Here is an 18,039-nt window from a genome sequence, read left to right as displayed (position 1 = left end):
TTCAGGCTAAGGTGGGCTGTTGCTTAAGCTCACCATTGTGCCTTTATTAAACGTGACCACATAAATTCTGTGACTCAAGGAGGACTCCTTCAGCAGTGCAAGCACCTCCTCCCTTTGTCTTATTCCACAGCTTGTTCCACTCACTCTCCAATCCAGAACCCTTTCACTCCAATGTTTATTCAGAAGTTATCGCATTCCCTCCCGGTGACCCCCGTAACCATAACCAAAACAAATGAAAGAAGCTACCTCCCCAAATGGCAAAGTACAAGAGGTAATCAGGCCCCTGCACTATTTTTGCCCGAAGTTCAAGAAGTGAACCAAAACAAATGGGAGGAGCTATCTTCCTAAATGGCAAAGCACAAGGGGTGATCAGGCCCCAGTGTTGTATTTGTGCAGAGTTACAAAATACAAATTCACAAAGTGAAACCAAAGCAAAACCAAAAGTTAACAACTAGGGGGTTTCCCGGGGTTTCTTGCCCAGCAAAGGAAAGAGGCAGACAAGACACCAACAGCAGCAGCCCTCCTTCTGTCATCTTCTGTCTCGAGTTCAGGCGATCTGCAACTGGTGAGTGGATTTCTGTGTCCTGTTGGGAAGCCTAAGAAATTAGTCCCAGGGGCACACCTTTCCTCTTGAGGAGACAGAGAGCCTCTCCCTTCAGTAGACTTCGGGCCAATGCCCCAAAAGGCCACTTCTTTCCTGATTCCCGGTCAGAGAACCAAATGTCCCAGAATCCCAGAAAGAAATGTACAGAGACACAGAACTTGGGTAAAAAAACAAAGCCTTTACTTGCTAGCAGGGTGGGACTGCCAGAAATGCATCTGAATCAATGTCCACCCCGTTCTTTGTTTTAACATTTCCTTTTATATCTTCTTTTAGCATTACCTCATTCCTGGTGGTCTGTGTAAAATTTCTGTCTCTCTTTTACAACTAGTTCCTGTTAATGGTTAAAGTCACAGACATATAACAAACAAATGACACTTAAAATACAGACATTGTAAACTACCCAAACATTTCTACTTTGCTTTTTTCCAGGTTAAATGTTATCTAGAGCTAGGTTACAGGTCAAAGGTTCAGTTAGCCATCACCTTAAACAATAAGAGTTATGAGAAAGGTAAATCTTAAAGGTATGTGTTACGTATTCTACTTCAGCTACCTTAATAACTAACTTATAGTTCAGATTTTCTCTATCAGTATAGTTTCAACATGGGGACTGTGATGCACCCTGCCATGTCTCTGTTACCTCAAATTGCTTTTGTTATTCTAGGTCTTTTCTGGTTTCAAATGAATTTTGGGGTTGTTTTCTCTTCTTCTGTGAAATATATTGCTGGGATTTCAATTGGCATTGCATTGAATCTATGTAGTAGTTTTGGAAGTATGGCCATTTTCACTATATTGGTTCTTCCTACCCAGGAACAGGGGATGTCTTTCTCCTTTTTTATATAATTTTTTATCTCTTTTTTCAGATTGCTGTAGTTTTCAATGTAGAGGTCTTTTGCTTCCTTTGTTAGATTGATTCCTAGATATTTCTTTTTTTTGGATGCTATTGTGAAAACAATTGTTTCCCTAATTTCTCTCTCAGTGAGTCTGTTATTTGTGTACAAGAAGGCTATTGTTTTTTGAGTGTTGACTTTGTATCCAGCTATTCTACTGAATCTGTCAATTAAGACTAGAAACCTTTGGGCAGAGTTTTTTGAGTCTTCTATGTAGAGTATCATATCATAAGCAAATAATTACAGTTTAACTTCTTCCTTTCCCATCTTTATTCCTTTTATTTCTTTCTCTTTTCTAATTTCTGTGGCTAATGTTACCAGAATTATATTGAATAGGATTGGTGACAGTGGACATCCTTGTCTTGTTCCTGATTTTAGCAGGAAGGTTTTTCAGTTTTTGACCATTTAGTATGATGTTGGCTGTTGGTTTTTCATAGATAGCCTTAATCAGGTTGAGATAAAGACCTTCTATTCCAATTTTCTGTAGAGTTGTTATCACGAATGGGTACTGGATATTGTGGAATGATTTTTCTGCATCTATTGAGATGATCATACTGTTTTTGTCCTTGGCTCTGTTAGTATAGTGTATTACATTTATTGATTTATGTATGTTGAACCATCCTTGCATCCCTGTGTTAAATCTGACTTGGTCAGTGTGTATGATCTTCTTGATGACCCTCTGTTTGCCAGTATCTTGTTGAGGATTTTTGCATCTATGTTCCTTAGGGAGATTGGCCTGTAGTTCTCTTTTTTGGTTGGTTCTTTGCCTGGTTTTGGAATCAAAGAAAAACTTGCTTCCAGGAATGAATTTGGAAGTATTGCTTTCCTTTCAATTTCACTGAAGAGTTTAAAGAGTAGTGGCAATAGTTCTTCTCTAAATGTCTTATAAAATTCAGCAGTGAAGCCATCAGTTCCTGGGCTTTTCTTCGTATGTAAAATTTTAATTATATTTTCTATTTCACTGATTGTAATTGGAGTGTTTAGAATTTTACACCTTCTGCATTTAACTTTGGCACTTTGTATGTATCTAGGAACCTGTCTTCTATGTTTTCTATTTCATTAGAGTACAGGTTCTCAAAGTATGTATTAATGATCTTCTGAATTTGTGCCAGATATGTTGTGATTTCACCTTTTTCATTCTTAATTGCATGGATTTGAGCCTTTTCTTTCCTTTTTTGATAAGGTTGGCTAAGGGTTTATCAATTTTATTTATTCTTTTAAAAAAACAGCTCTTCAATTCATTGATTTTTTGTATTGTTCTCTTAGTCTCCATTGCATTGATTTCTGCTCTAATCTTTATAATGTCCTCTCTTGTACAAGCTTTGGGTTCGTCATGTTTTTGTTTTTCTAGAAGCTTGAGGTTCAACATTAGGTTGTTTATTTGAGCTCTCTCTGTTTTCCTAATATGGGTGTTCACTGCTGTGAATTTTCCTCATAGAACTGCTTTCATTGTGTCCCATAGATTCCTCTATGTTGTACTGTCATTATCACTTACCCGAAGAAAGTGTCTAATTTCTTCTTTAATTTCCTCTGTGACCCATTGGTTTTTCAGGAAAGTGTTATTCAATTTCCATGTGTTTATGGGGGTTTTGCAGTTTCTCATGCTATTGATCTCCAATTTTATTGCACTATGGTCTGATAATATACAGGGGGTAACTTCAATTATTTTGCATTTACATAAACATGCCCTATGAGCTAGCATGTGATCTATTTTGTAGAATGACCCATGTGCAGCCAAAAAGAAGTATATTTTGATTTTGTGGGGTGGAACACTCTGTAGACATCTATTAAGTCCGTTTATTCAAAAGCTTGGTTCAGTTCTAGAATTTCATTGTTAAATTTTTGTCTAGATGATCTGTCTATTTGTGACAGTTGAGTCTCCCACCACAGTTGTATTAGTGCTTATTTTATTTTTCATGTCCATAAATATTTGTTTTGTATAGTTGGGGGCATTCGTATTTGGTGCATATATACTTCTGATTGTCATCTCTTCCTCTTCAATTGTTCCCTTCACAAGGACATAGTGACCATCTTTGTCTCTCTTAATTAGTTTTGGTTTGAAATCTACTTTGTCTGCAAATAAGATTGCTACCCCTGCTTTTTTCCTGATTCCTATCACATGGAGAACTGTTTTCCATCATTTTACTTTCAGTCTATGAATGTCTTTTTGAGTTAGGTGTGTTTCTGGTATACAGCATATTGCTGGATTTTGCTTCTTAATCCATTCTGCAAGTCTATTTCCTTTGATTTGTGAATTGAGGCCATTAACATTGATGGTTTTAATTGATAAATATTGACTCAACCTTGTCATGATGGTTTATTGTTGTTGGCTCTTTTATTTTTTATTTTTCCCCCTTTCCCTTTAGTTTCTTGCCCTGCCTTGTGGCTTCACTCCATTGGGCCTCATGGAGTTGTGACCTCCATTGTCTTTTTCTAGTATATTGCTTAGAATTGTTTGGAGTGCTGGTTTGGTGTTCATGAAATTTCGCAGGTGTTCTTTGTCATGGAAGGATCTAATTTCCCCATTGATTTTGAAAACATTTTGCAGGATACAACAGTCTAGGTTGGAAGTTATTTTCTTTTAGAGCTTGAAATACTTCACTCCAGGCTCTCCTTAACTTGAGGGTTTGTGTTGAGAAGTCTGCTGTGATTCTGATGGCCTTTCCTTTGTATGTGATTTGTTTCTTTTCTGCTTGTAGGATTTTGTTCTTTTGTTGGTTTTTTGGGATCTTGACTATTATATGTCTAGGTATAGCTTTTTTATCATGGCTACTTGGAGTTCTATATGCCTCACTTATCTGTATTTTGTCAAATTCTCTACCTCTGTCTTGGAAGTTCTCTACTATTACTTCTGTAGACAGTTTTTTTGTCATTTGTACTTTCTCCTGCTTTTTCATGGACTCCTATCAGTCTTATGTTATTCTTCTTTGCATCTTCTAGCAGCTGCTGGATTGATTTCTCTTGGTCCCTTACTATTGTGAAGAAATCTCTGTTTTCATAGTCACTGACCACAATCCTGTCTTCTATATCTGATATTCTATCTTCACATTTGCTCAGCCTGCTGTGAATACTTTCAATGGAGTTTTTAATCTCCTGGATATCTGTTTGAATCTGTTTCATGGATTCCATTCTTTTCCTATGTTGGGCATTCATGGTTTCCATTTCTATCCTATTCTGGGCATTTGTGACTTCCAGCAGGGTTCTGGGCTCATCTATTTTTTTATCTGTTTCTGTTCTAGAGCTTCTACTCATGTCTTTCACTCTGCTCACCATCTCTGTAGTTACTTCCTGTGCTATCAGTTCAGGATGTCCAGGTGGTTGATTATCATATTTTTCCACCTCGTTTCCCCCAGAATTTTTCTTTGTTGAACTGGAAGTCTGTGTTTGTGTTCTGCCAATATGTCTTCTCATTTTTAATTCTGTTGTTGGTGCTGTTTTTTGCTTTAATTCTGGGGCTGATACTCCAATATTTCTACTTTGACTATCATTATTACCAGTGTTTAGAGCCCCTATGGAGTGATCACTTCTCAGAGATATCTTCCAGATATAGCTGGGCTTTTTAGGCTTTGAGTCTCTAATGCCTCTTAGGCAATCTCATTTTCAGTATACCAGGGAGGACAACTGATTATATGAATCACACTACCTTAGCCCAATTGACACAATCAGCATCAAACACAGCTTAGAAAATGACAATTGGGTTCCACCTCACCCAGCCCAGATAAAGGGACTTCTGGGCCAAATACCATCACTCCCAGTGCAGAGGAGATGAGCCATGTGGGCACTAAGAGCACCCCAAGACCCCGTTGAAATGAGAAGGCACATACACAAGTCTCAAAACCAGACTTCAAGATCACCTACAGCAATCACAAAGGGAATTGAGATGGAACGCTCTGATACTCAATCACCTAGACTCCCTAAGTGGCAACAAAACAGGATCTGAAAAAATCAAATCAGAAATAATTTCTCAGATAACAGCAAAGATTGTGCCCATAGTGCAAGACATGATTAATAAATCTAGAGAGGGCACAGATAAGAAATAGAGGATCTGAGGAACATGATGAAATCCCAACACTGGAAAAAAATGGAATCCATAATACAGATACAAATAGATATCCAGGAGATTAAAAACTCCATTGAAAGTCTACGCAGCATAAGGAACCACTGTGAGGACAGAATTTCAGATATAGAAGATAAGACTGCACTTAGTGACCAGGAAAAAAAAACTCCTTTAAAATTGTAAGGGACCACAAGAAAGCAATCCAGCAGCTGCTAGATGATGGAAAGAAGAATAACATAAGATTGATTGGAGCCAATAAACAGGAGAGAGTACAGATGACATAAAAAACTGTTCTCAGAAGTAATGCCAGAAAACATTCCAAGCAGGGGAGAAGAACTTGACATACAGATAAGTGAGGCATATAGGGCTCCAACTAGCCTTGATCAAAAAAAAATCTACACATATATAATAGCTAGGATTCCAGAAACCCAACAGAAGAACAAAATTCTACAAGCAGTGAGAGAAAAGAAACAAATCACATACAAAGGAAAGCCCATCAGAATCACAGCAGACTTCTCAACACAAACTCTCAAAGCAAGAAGAGCTTTGAGTGATGTATTTCAAGCCCTAAAGGAAAACAGCCTCCAACCAGATTGATGTACCCTGCAAAACTATCTTTCAAAATTGATAGAGAAATAAGATACTTTTATGATAAAGAGCACCTTAGGAACTTCATGAATTCCAAACCAACACTCCAAAAAATTTTAGATAATATCCTAGGGAAAGACAAGGAGGATCACAACCCTAGGAAGCCCAGCAGAATGAATCCATTGGGTGTGACAAATTAAATGCAAAGTGGGAGAATCCAACAAAAAGAAAACGTCAAGGCTTTTAAAACTTTTAACTTCATCTCCCTGATAAGTGTATTATTCAATCTTGTTATTGGACTGATTAGTATTTTTCTGATTCTAGGGTTGCACACCTTTCCTTGTGCAGTACTGGCTATTTATCATCTTCTTGTGTCTACTTTTTAATTGGGTTGTCTATTAATGAGTTGTAAGAGTTCTTTATGTATTCTGGTCATACATTATATGCATTGTAAATTTAGTCTGTTTAAGGACTACTTTTCATTTTAACAATGTCATTTAAAATTCTAAATTTTGATGGAATCTCATTTATCATTTTTTCTTTTATACATCATGTTTTTTTGTATCCTAGGAAGTTCTTGCCTACCCTAAATTCATAAACATTTTCCCTTATAATTTTTTCTTAAAGTTTTATAGTGTTAGTCTTTCATATTTAGCTTCATAGATCCTTTCAAGTTATTTTTATGTATGGAAATAAAGGATTGAGGTTAATTTTTTATATACTGATACAAGGTGTTCTAGTGCCATTTGCTGAAAACACTCTTTTCCTCTGCTCTTGAATTGAGTTTATATTCTATAAAATGTTAATGTTAAATAATCTTTCAAAACTCAGTAGACCATATATGTGTGGTTCTATTTCTAGATTCTCTGTTTTATTCAAATGATCTATATGTCTTTTCTTACACCAACACTGCCTTGATTACAGTAGCTTTAGAGGAAGTCTTACAATCTGGTACTAAATGTCTTCCAACATTGTTTTTTTCTTTTCTTTTCTTTTTCTTTTTACTTCTCTAGGTCCTTTGTACTCCTACATAACTTTTAAATTTTAACATCCAATTCTTCATTTATAGCAAGTATACATAGACCTGAATTTTTATGCATACCTTGTGTTTTCTAATCCTGCTAAATTCAAATACAAGTTCTAGGGGATCCTAGAGATTTCTTAGTATTTTCTCTGCAGATGACCATTTCAACTACATATAAAGATTTTGCTTCTGCCTTGCCAATTCTATCCTAATTGTGTCATTTTATTGCCAGACTATTTTGGTTTAGGCCTATGTTTCAAAGTTTAATGCACAGATGAAGACTAGCCATATCTTCCCTTGTTCCCCACCTTAGGGAGAGAGCATTGTATCTTCTCCATTCATATAAAGCATTTTTGCTGGAAGTATGGAGTACATGTCTTTAATCTGTTGAGAAGATTCTGTTCTACTTCTAGTCTTCTGATAGCTTTTACCATGAATAGCTGTAGAATTTATTCTGATACTTTTTCTCCAACTAGTGACAGGATCATATGGTTTTTTCCTTTCCGCTGTTAAAATAATGACTTCTGGGGGTGGATCTTCCAATGCTGAACCAACACTGCCATCCCTATAACAAAACCACTTTCTACATCCTGCCAGATATGACTTCTAATAGTATGTTTTGTTAAACACATTTCTATCTATGTTCATACTTTTTTCTTCTATTATCTTTATCCACTTTTAGGATTAGCACAAGGTTGATTTCTTAAAATGAGGGGATAAGTGTTCCTTTTTTTTCACTTTAAATGTTTGTATAATTTATCAGTTAAAATGTATACAAGCCTGTTGTTGTCATATAGGTAGGATTTTAAGCTAGGAATATACTTTCTTTAATAGGTGCTATTCAAATTTTATATTTCCTCCAGTCAGTTTCATTAATTTGTCTTCCAACATACTTCTTAGAAGTGTCAAATTTATTTCAAAAAAGATTTTTGTAATATGCTTTCTATATCCTTTTAAATTCTGTAAAATCTGTGATAATGTCTCCTAGATCTTGATATTGTAATTTTTAAAATGTATAATTGATATTGTGTAATAGGAAGTAAGGGGCTAAAGGAACATGGGAAGTGGGAGGGGTAGGGGAAAGGAAAGAAGAGAATAGAAAAAATATGAGAAAAGAAAAAAATGGAAACAATGTCTTTGCAAATAGGGAAGGGTGGAGGGGGTGAAGAGAGGGCAGGAGAAGGGGGAAAATAAGAACCAGGATACTCATGTAATGGTACAAGATCCCAAAGATGAACGTAACTGTATTTTGTACCTAAAAGGAACCAATAAACTTAATGGGGAAGAAAAAAATCTGACCTCCCATATTTAAAGACCCAATCCAAAAATGGGCATCTTAAAAGAACAGATAATTCTCAGACAATGAAGTAGAAATATCAAATAAACATAAGAAAAAATATTCAACATCACCTGTCATTCAAGAGATGCAAATGAAAACAACTCTGAGATTCCACCTTACTCCAGAAAGAATGGCTGCTATCAACAAATCAACCAATAACAAATACTGTCCAGGCTGTGGGGAAAGAGGAACCCTGCTCCACTGCTGGTGGGAGTGTAGACTGGTGCAACCACTGTGAAAATCAGTATGGAGATACCTCAAGGAACTAGGACTGGAAGTCCCATTTGACCCAGGTATTCCTCTGCTGGGTATCTTCCCCAAAGAATTTAAAGAATCATACCACAGTGATACATGTGCACCCATGTTCATAGCCACACAATTTGCAATAGCTAAAACTTGGAAACAGCCAAAATGCCCATCAACTGGGGACTGGATACAGAACATGTGGGTTTTTTATAAAATGGAGGACTACTCAGCCATAAAAATTGAGAAATTAGAGACATTTATTGCTAAATGGATGCACATTGAGGTGATACTCTTAAGGGAAGTGAATAGGACTCACATGTAAATACCAAATAGTTTCTCTAGTATGAGAAACTGAAAGTGTAAAAAAGGGCTAAAAGGTATAATAGACAATGTGAAATAGGAAGGAAAGGAGCAAAGGGGAAGGGGAAGGGGAAGTGGGAGGGGTAGGGGAAAGAAAAGAAGGGAATGGAATTAATATGAGAAAATGAAAAAATGGAAGCAAAGTCTTTGTAAATAGGGAGGGATGGAGGGGTTGAAGGGAGGGCAGGGAAAGGGGAAAAAATAAGAACCAAGAGAAATGATGTAAAGGTGCAAATTTCCAATGATGAATGTCATTATATTCTATACCTAAAATGTACCAATAAAATAAAATTTAACAATCAAAAAAAAGAAAATGACAATTTGTGGTAGCAATTAGTCTATCACCTTTAACTATCAGAGCTAGATCAAAATCCAGGGCCAGCCCAAAATATGTTTGTAGTTAAAAAAAAAAAAAACCTTCAAAATGACAAATTTACCCTCTCGGATAAGGATTTATCAGGGTTTGGGGAGGGAGAGGTAGAGAGACAGAGGAGTAGGGAAAGGTTAGAAATGAGGCTAGAGGACACAGGAAGATCATGCAAATTATGCGGATCTGTTGGAGACATGAGGAGAAGACAAAGCGAAAGAAGAGAGACAAGTACAGAACAAATTGACAGCAATAGGAAAGCTAGAAATTGTATTCACTTTCCTATCAAAGTGACAGTTGAGCAGACAGAGAAAAAAAATTCAGAATGGGACAGGAATAAAGAGGGAGAGAAATATAGAGCCAGAAGGTATATATAGAGAGAAAAAGAATATATATATATGTATATGTATATGTATATGTATATGTATATGTATATATATATATATATGTTTGGTTATATATATATATATATATATATATACATATATATATAGCAGGTTCCAGCTGTCCTCCCCCCATGTGAGTCCAGGTTTCTATGGGAGGTGCTGATCCCACCAACTAACCAACCACTATGGTCCAGCGTGCTTTTATTGAAGAGTTTTTCTTCACTTTCCCAGTGGGCTTCTATTTTCATTGAGGAGCCTCAGAGAGGCCCTCTCTGTTCACCTCTGCTCTATCTTCTGGGGCTCATAACCCCTTGTTCCCCCTGAGGCCTCTGCTGTGAGGATTCAGATGCTGCACAGTGTCTATGCAACCATGGTCTCCGGTGGGGCATGGGCTCCATTTTTTTTTTTTTTTTTTTGGAGAAGTACAGTGTTTGTTAGAGAACAACAGAGGAATCAAGAGAAGGAGGAAGAGAAGAAGAAAAGCAGGAAGGGAGAAAAGAAATAATGAAGCGTAAGTAGGAAGGAATTTTAAAAAATCAACAATTAGTTTTGTATATAGAACTTGTATATTGAAGTTTTGCTGAATTTATTTTTTAATCTAATTGCATTTTAGCAAATTTCTTAGCATTTTTGTACACTATGATATTTATTTGTGAATAGAGTTTGACTTTCTCCTTTCTAATCTGGATAATTTTTATTGATTTTTATGTGTAATTGGTCTGAGTAGAATCTAGTACAATACTGAACAGAAATGGAAAGAGTAGCATATTTATATTTCTAATCTTGGGGAAAGTACCGAGACATTCTAGATAATTCAGAAAGCTGTGTGAGTTTCATATGAGTGCTGTTTATAGGCTGGGCAAATTCCCCTCTTTCTCTGATATATTGAGTGGTTTTTATCATGAAAGGAGTATGATTTTTTTTTAAACTTTCATTAACATCATATGGTGTCCATTTTAATATGGCAAACAAGAAATGGTCAACTTATGATGGGATCATGTCCTGTAAAGCTCATAGTAACTTGAAAATATTGTAAGCCAAAAGAGTACTTACTAGATAGAGCTACCCTAGCAAACAAGAGATGTTAGATCTTTGCATTTTACCCTTGTGATCCTGTGCCTAATAGGAGTCGCTGCTCACTGCTGCTGCCCATGGTCACTGAGTGCTCCATCCCACCCACACATGCTACAGGCATACCAAAACTCATAGCATGGTGCTACTGAGAACATTCCATTTACACGATGATAAAATAAAATGATCACACATTTATCATGAGTTGGGGGCCCTTTTATATGAACTGTTTCCATAAGTGGGACCAAACTCACATTCCTAGGAAAATCTCCTTGGCATTACATATAATCCTTCTTATATGTTGCAGGATTTGGTTTCATATTTCCTAAAGGACTTTTGGCTCTATACTCCTAAGATACATTGGTCTGTAATTTTCTTTTCTTCTAATGGCTTTGTTTGATTTCTCTATCAAGGTAAACTGTCCTTAAGAATTCAGGATGAATTTGAAGTTTTTTATCTTATTATGTGCATGTGTGTGTATATTTGTAAGAGTTTGTGATTTGGCATTCCTTCTTTAAACATTTGGAAAACACACCTGTGAAATCTTCTCAACCTGGGGAAGGTATTGAACACTGACAGCAATCACAATATCTTGGAAGATGATCCTTCCCCAGCTGAGTCTTCAGCTGAAACTGAGTTATTGAAAAACATCCATCCCTTTATCCTAGATCCTGAACATTTTGAGATTTATCTTAAATCACAAACCTAGGTAATAACTTGTTACTCATGGATATACAAATAATAAATCAAACAACTAATTGCAATATGGTATCCTAGATTAAAAAATTGCATTAATGAAAAACTGGGTAAAATACAAAGACATCTTTAGCCCAGTTTATACTTTTGAATTATTCTCAATTTCATATTTTCCATAAAATGTTATAGTTAAATAAGATCACAACCTTATAGGAAGCTGAAGTGTGGATGAAATTCTCTGTACTATCCTAGCAATACTCTCTTAATCTAATATTACTTCAAATTTTAAAACACTTAAGTATTAAAATAAACAACAGCTTGCTGGGATGGCTCACATGTGTGACTCCACCTTCTTGAGAGGCTAAGGTAGGAAGAATACAAGTTTGAGGCCAGTAACTTTGAAGCCAGCAAGGCTAGGAAACTCAACAAAATCCTGTCTCAAAGACTTTTTACTAGGATTAAGGATGTAAGTTCAGTGGTGTAGAGTGCATGTGTGAGGCCCTGAGATAAAAACTCAGTACCACACAAAAGCAGGAACAACAACAAAAACTTTGCTAAGGAGATGGAAAAATAGGTGGGTAGAAAATGGTGGAGCAATTTCCTTATCCAGCTGCCATTTTAAACACAGGCATTCCTGCTTCAGGAAGAAGCCCTCAAGTTCCCGGCACTGTCTTCCCCTTTCTTCTTCTCCATCATCCTCCATGTTACCTGGTCACCTGTCACTAACCACATCCTCCAACAAAGTTGTCTATGCCTCACATATCTCCCAAAGCCCTATTTTCAGAATTCTCTGCATAGTATGCACAGGATCCTACTGAATCCATTTGGGAGACATGACTTCTGAAGGGTAGAAGCCTAGACTGACAAATGTCTGTGACAGGAAACATAAATAAGATTCTGCATTCAGGAAAAGTTTTTTGGTGCAAGTTTGCCTCATGTTTACAAAAGATAGCTATACTTTTAAGCCTTTGAGAAAATCATGTAATGATGAAGTTTTCTTCATTCTGTACTCGAACAGAATTCTTTGAGACCATGACTTCTGTTGAACAATAGTACCAAGCCCAAAAGCCATGGGCTGGTGAGTAGACTCGAAAAGTTTTATAAAATATTTCACTTTCTTGGAATGTCTTCATGCAGTTGTGATATCAGGATAAAACCTGGCCTCAGAGAACACATTGAGAAGTGTTAACTTTCATTCCCCACTGTTTTATTGGGGGGGGGGTGTCATGAAGGATATACTCTTGAAAGCCTTGAAATAATTTACAGGAAAGTCATGTGAAACTGGGAAGCAAATGACCCCTAACGACCATGCGAAGCGTAGAAGGGGATCCTTCCCCAGCTGAGCAGAGGAGACCTGCATCTGCATTGTTGAGTCAGAAAAACCATCAGTAGTATGTGCATGTATTTGAACCTCTGCACTATGAGGGAATTTGTTATACAGCATTTAATAAGTAACACACTTGACAGTAACTGTGATGTGATATCATAAAATTATATACTGGAACAGAAAAATGGCATTAGTGGGAAACCTTGGAAAATATGAAGAAAGACTACAGTATTGTAAATACTATAGTTAATAGTATTATTAAACTTGATTTTTTCATATATATTTGGTAATAAGTACGTGAAAAAATGTTCAGTACCTTTGGCCATTAGAAAAATGAAAAAAATACCAACAATGAGGTTCCATCATCAAGATTTCTCATTTTTCTTACATATGATGTTACTATTACAGGAAGCTAGAGATGCATGAAGTTCTTTACTATCTTTGCATCTTGCAGTAAATATAAAAAATATTTTAAGATAAATGTTGTTGATAAGTGTGTATTTTATGTGTAAATACTAACACAAATCAAACCATAGACAAAATATATGGGCTTAAGTAAAGGCATGTAGTGAGAGGATGGCAAAGCTTTTCAGTTATCTAGAACTCCTAGAAACCCATAAACACATGTGTCAGCAAGATTCTTTCAAACTCTAAGGAATATCCTCCACTTTCTTCTTCCCTATCAGAGTCTTCATTCCCAGACACTAGTTAAAGCATGAATAGCTACTTCAAAGACAGATGTGTCACATATTCCAGAAAGACCAGTTTTCCAACAACATTTCCAGGCAGTACATCTATCTGTAAGATTCCACTAAGGTCAGATTAAGGCTTGTAAGATTCCAGTAAAACCAGATTAAAAGCCAAGATTAAGAGTTGTCAGTGTCAGGGAACATAAAACACCTTTCTGGAGTCAGCAATGTTTCCATGGTACACATTTCTTTTTTTGAGTATTGAAATTATAACGGTACCTTAAGGGTTTTTTCATTCTCCAGACTAATTCCTTAGGGCAAGATATTCTGTTAACACTAAAATTATTGAGTTACACTACTCATTACAAAGCCCCAGTGCCAAGTGTTGGGTGGGAATGTTGCCAGGTAAGCAGGGTACAAACTAACAAACAGGACACTTAGGAACTTGGGGACCAACCCTATTGCTTAATCTTTTCAGGTATCTTTTGGCTACTGATTTTAAGTAACTGCTTATCATTCTGAGAACAGACATGGTATGATTTTGATTCTTGTACATTTGCTAAAATCTATGTTATATTGGACTCTTGATGTGGGTCCAAGTTGGTGGCTGAATACTTAATGAGAATGTATATGTTCCACCCATTATTGAATGAGACAGTCTGTGGATATCAGTTTTATCCCTTTGATTGAAGGCTTGTTGTGAAACAGCCTGGTCCCAGTGTATTCTTTTTTTTGTACCAGGGATCAAACTCAGTACCTTCCACTTTTGAGGCAGGTGGCAAAACCACTGAGCTAAATCCCTGGCCCCCCAGGGTATTCTTATACTGGCCCCAAAGTGCCTCAAGACTGAAGAAAAGGAGGCAGACAGATCTATGTTGCACAAAGTGCAATTAACTAGTGGCCTTATTGATGGAAGCATGATCCTGGGCACTAGCAGGACAAGTTGGGTCTCAGCAATTTGAGTCACAAAGAGGGGGCTATATATGAATTAGGGCAAAATTAGTTCATCCTATGGAAATGTACCTGGTTTATCTTAAGCCTAGATCACGGAGTCAGGCACATACATGGCACCAAGGATACATATAAATATCTACATACTACTCCAGTGGTTTTGTCTGTTTTTAATTTCATAGGGAATTATGTGCTATTCTAAGGCAATCATGTCAGTTAATAATTCAAGATGACTGCACTAAAGTCAAGAGAAGTCCATGCAGTTCTATGTAGTTAAGCAATGTCTTTTATGAAATGGTGCTTGTTGTATCTGTCCACTTCAGGGAGAGGGTGTGTTCCAAATGTAATAATGGGTTCATTCTTTCTCATAATTTTAATAATTTATGCATCACACAGTATGATACTCTGCTAGGTGCTTAAATGGAAAAATATTATATCTTCTTAGAGAACTGACTAATTTATGTAATATCCTTCTTTGCAACCTGCAACGCTATAGAGGCAGAGCTAACTAAGTCATTTGGAGTTCACATCTTTGCTCCAACTCTTGGTCATGGAGCTACAGGATTTAATATTTGTCTTGCTAAATTTTTATCTTGTTTTGTTTCCATTCCTTTCCAGTCCCCTATTTACCTCTTTTGGAATGGCAGTTTACCCTGTGCCATTGTGTGTTGGAAGTGTTTAACTTTGTTTTTTATTTTTACAGGTATTCACAGCTAAGATTGCCATGAGTCTCAAAGGAGACTTTGGACTTGCACGTTTCAGCAATGCTGAACTGTTAAAACCCGGTCAACTTTAGGAGATAGACTAAATGCATTTTGCACACAAAGATGTGCATAAGTCTTTACACATGGTTCAGGGGTGGAATGTTATATTTTAGATCGAGAATGTCCCCTCTAGAGCCCCCTGTAAATCAGAGGCAGGGCTTTATGAAGAGGCAGTGATTTGATGATAGGAGCACTATATTCACTGGTGAAAGAATCTACCAGTGAATTCAGAGGTCAAGTGTGCTATTGGCAGGTAGGGTCTGGTTGTAAGCCCTGGGTCACTGGGAGCATGATCTGAGTGGTCTGTCTCCCTCCACAGATTCTCCTTTTCCTCTCTGTTTTCAGGCTGCCACCATGTGAGCAACTTCCCTCAGCCAAGACCCACCCTTCCTTGGAGCTCCCCACCTTAGGCTGAAAACGTGAGCCAGGTAAACCTCTTCTCCTTTAAGTCGTGGGTGTCAAGTACGGCGTCTTCACAATGAGAAAAGATATACTTTGTAAGTTTCCTTGCTTTAGAGACTGCTCTGTCTGAAATCAAGGTAGTTGCTATTGTTTTCTTGGATTAGTGTTGGCATAGTACAGCTTGTTTCAGTCATTTACTTTTTACACGTATATTTATTTTTAAAATATTTTCTTGGTTTCTCATATAAGAGAAACCACATGATATTTAAGCTGGCTAATATATTAAAATTTAAAAATAAGATTAAAAATGTTTAATCAGGCATTTGAATTTATTTTTTTAAATTTTATTTTATTGGTACATTTTAGGTATACAGTAGAATGACAATCATCATTGGAAATTTGCACCTTTACATCATCTCTCTTGGTTCTTATTTTTCCCCCTTCCCCTGCCCTCCCTTCAACCCCTCCATCCCTGCTATTTACAAAGACTTTGTTTCCATTTTTTCATTTTCTCATATTAATCCCATTCCCTCCTTTCCTTTGCCCTACCCCTCCCACTTCCCCCTCCCCTTTGCCCCCTTTCTTCCTATTTCACATTATCTATTATACCTTTTAGTCCTTTTTTACACTTTCAGTTTCTCACACTAGTGAAACTATTTGGTATTTACACATGTGTCCTATTTATTTCACTTAAGAGTATCTCCTCAGTGTGCATCCATTTAGCAATAAATGTCTCTAATTTCTAATTTTTTATGGCTGAGTAGTCCTATATTTAATTTTTTTAAAAACACCACATTTTCTTTATCCAGACTCCAGTTGATGGCCATTTGGGCTGTTTCCAAGTTTTAGCTATTACAAATTGTGCTGCTATGAATATGAGTTCACATATATCACTGTGGTATGATTCTTTTAGTTCTTTGGGGAAGATACCCAGCAGGAGAATAGCTCCATCAAATGGGACTTCCAGTTTTAGTTCTTTGAGGTATCTCCATACTGATTTCCACAGTTGTTGCACCAAACTACATTCCCACCAGCAGTGGAGCAGTGTTCCTCTTTCCCCACACCCCCACCAGCATTAGTTACTGGTTGATTTCTTGATAGCAGCCATTCTTTGTAGGGTGAGGTGGAGTCTCAACATTGAGATCTCTCATCTCTCAACAATCTCACATCTCTCAAATGACCAAGTGATGTTGAACATTTTTTCATATATTTATTTGCTATTTCTACTTCTTTGTCTGAGAAATGTCTGTTCATTTCAGATGCCCATTTTTGGATTGGGTCTTTAAATTTGGAAGGTCTAATTTTTTAAAGTTCTTTCTGTATTCGAGATAGTAGACCTTTGTCTGAGGAAGAGCAGGTGAAGATTTTTTTCCCACATTGTGGGTTGTCTCTTCACACTGATGGTGGTTTCTCTTGCTGTGTAGAAGCTTTTTAATAAGAAGAGATCCCACTTGTTGATTGTTTGTGCTAGTTCACAGGCAACTGAGGTTTTGTTCATAAAATCTTTTCCTACACCAATGTCTTCAAAAATTCTACCTGACCTCTGTTCCAGCCAGTTGAGCATTTCTATTTTAATATTTAGATCTTTAATCCATTTAGATTTTAGTTTAGTGCACAGTGAGAGAGATAGGTCCAGTTTTAATCTTTGACATGTTGAAACCCAATTTTTCCAGCACCATTTATTAAAGAGGCTATCTTTCCTCCAGTGAGGGTGTTTGACTCCTTTATCAAAGATGAGATGGCTGAGTGTGTCTGAAGTTGTTTCTGCATCTTCTAATCTGTTCCACTGGTCCTCACATCTATTTCTTTACCAGCACCATACTGTTTTTATCACTTTCTAGTATAGTTTCAAGTTGGGGATTGTGATACCCCCTGCCATGTCTCTGTCATGTAGAATTGCTTTTGCTATTCTGGGTCTCTTCTTGTTCCAAAAAAATTTTTAGATTGTTTTCTCAAGGTCTGTGAAGTATGCTGCTGGGATTTCAATTGGGATTGCATTAAATCTATACAGCAATTTTGGAAGTATGGCCATTTTCACTATGTTGACCCTTCCTACCCAGAAGCAAGGGATGTCTTTCCATATTCTGATATCATCTTCAATCTGTCTTTGCAGAATGCTATAGTTTTCAGAGAAGAGGTCTTTGATTTCTTTTGTTCAGTTGATTCCTAGGTATTTCACTTCTTGACTGCTAATGTGAAAGGAATTGTTTACCCTATTTATCTCTCAGTGAGTCTGTCGTTCATGTACAAGAAAGTTATTGATTTTTGTGTCTTGATCTTG

The 18,039-nt window shown here is 36.7% G+C and overlaps 1 protein-coding gene across 6 annotated transcripts in view; it reads left to right on the top strand.

Moving 5' to 3' along the window:
• LOC110350707 (uncharacterized) overlaps positions 1 to 18,039 on the top strand; it is a 108,260-nt gene that overhangs the window by 66,652 nt on the left and 23,569 nt on the right. For 5 of the 6 annotated variants that reach the window (XM_087188254.1, XM_087188252.1, XM_087188251.1 and 2 more), the window contains 2 exons: positions 10,282 to 10,369; positions 15,702 to 15,784. The gene's annotated coding sequence lies outside the window, so the exon portion shown is untranslated. The remainder of the gene's footprint in view (positions 1 to 10,281; positions 10,370 to 15,701; positions 15,785 to 18,039) is intronic. The other variant, XM_087188253.1, reaches the window with a different exon arrangement.

Source organism: Heterocephalus glaber, unplaced genomic scaffold, assembly GCF_053883595.1.
Source record: "Heterocephalus glaber isolate CG9 unplaced genomic scaffold, H.glaber_assembly_v1.0 deba00001531, whole genome shotgun sequence".
NCBI classification, from domain to species: Eukaryota; Metazoa; Chordata; class Mammalia; order Rodentia; family Bathyergidae; genus Heterocephalus; species Heterocephalus glaber.
The sequence above is the reverse complement of the archived record's forward strand: the minus strand, read 5'-3'. Positions and strand labels throughout refer to the sequence as shown.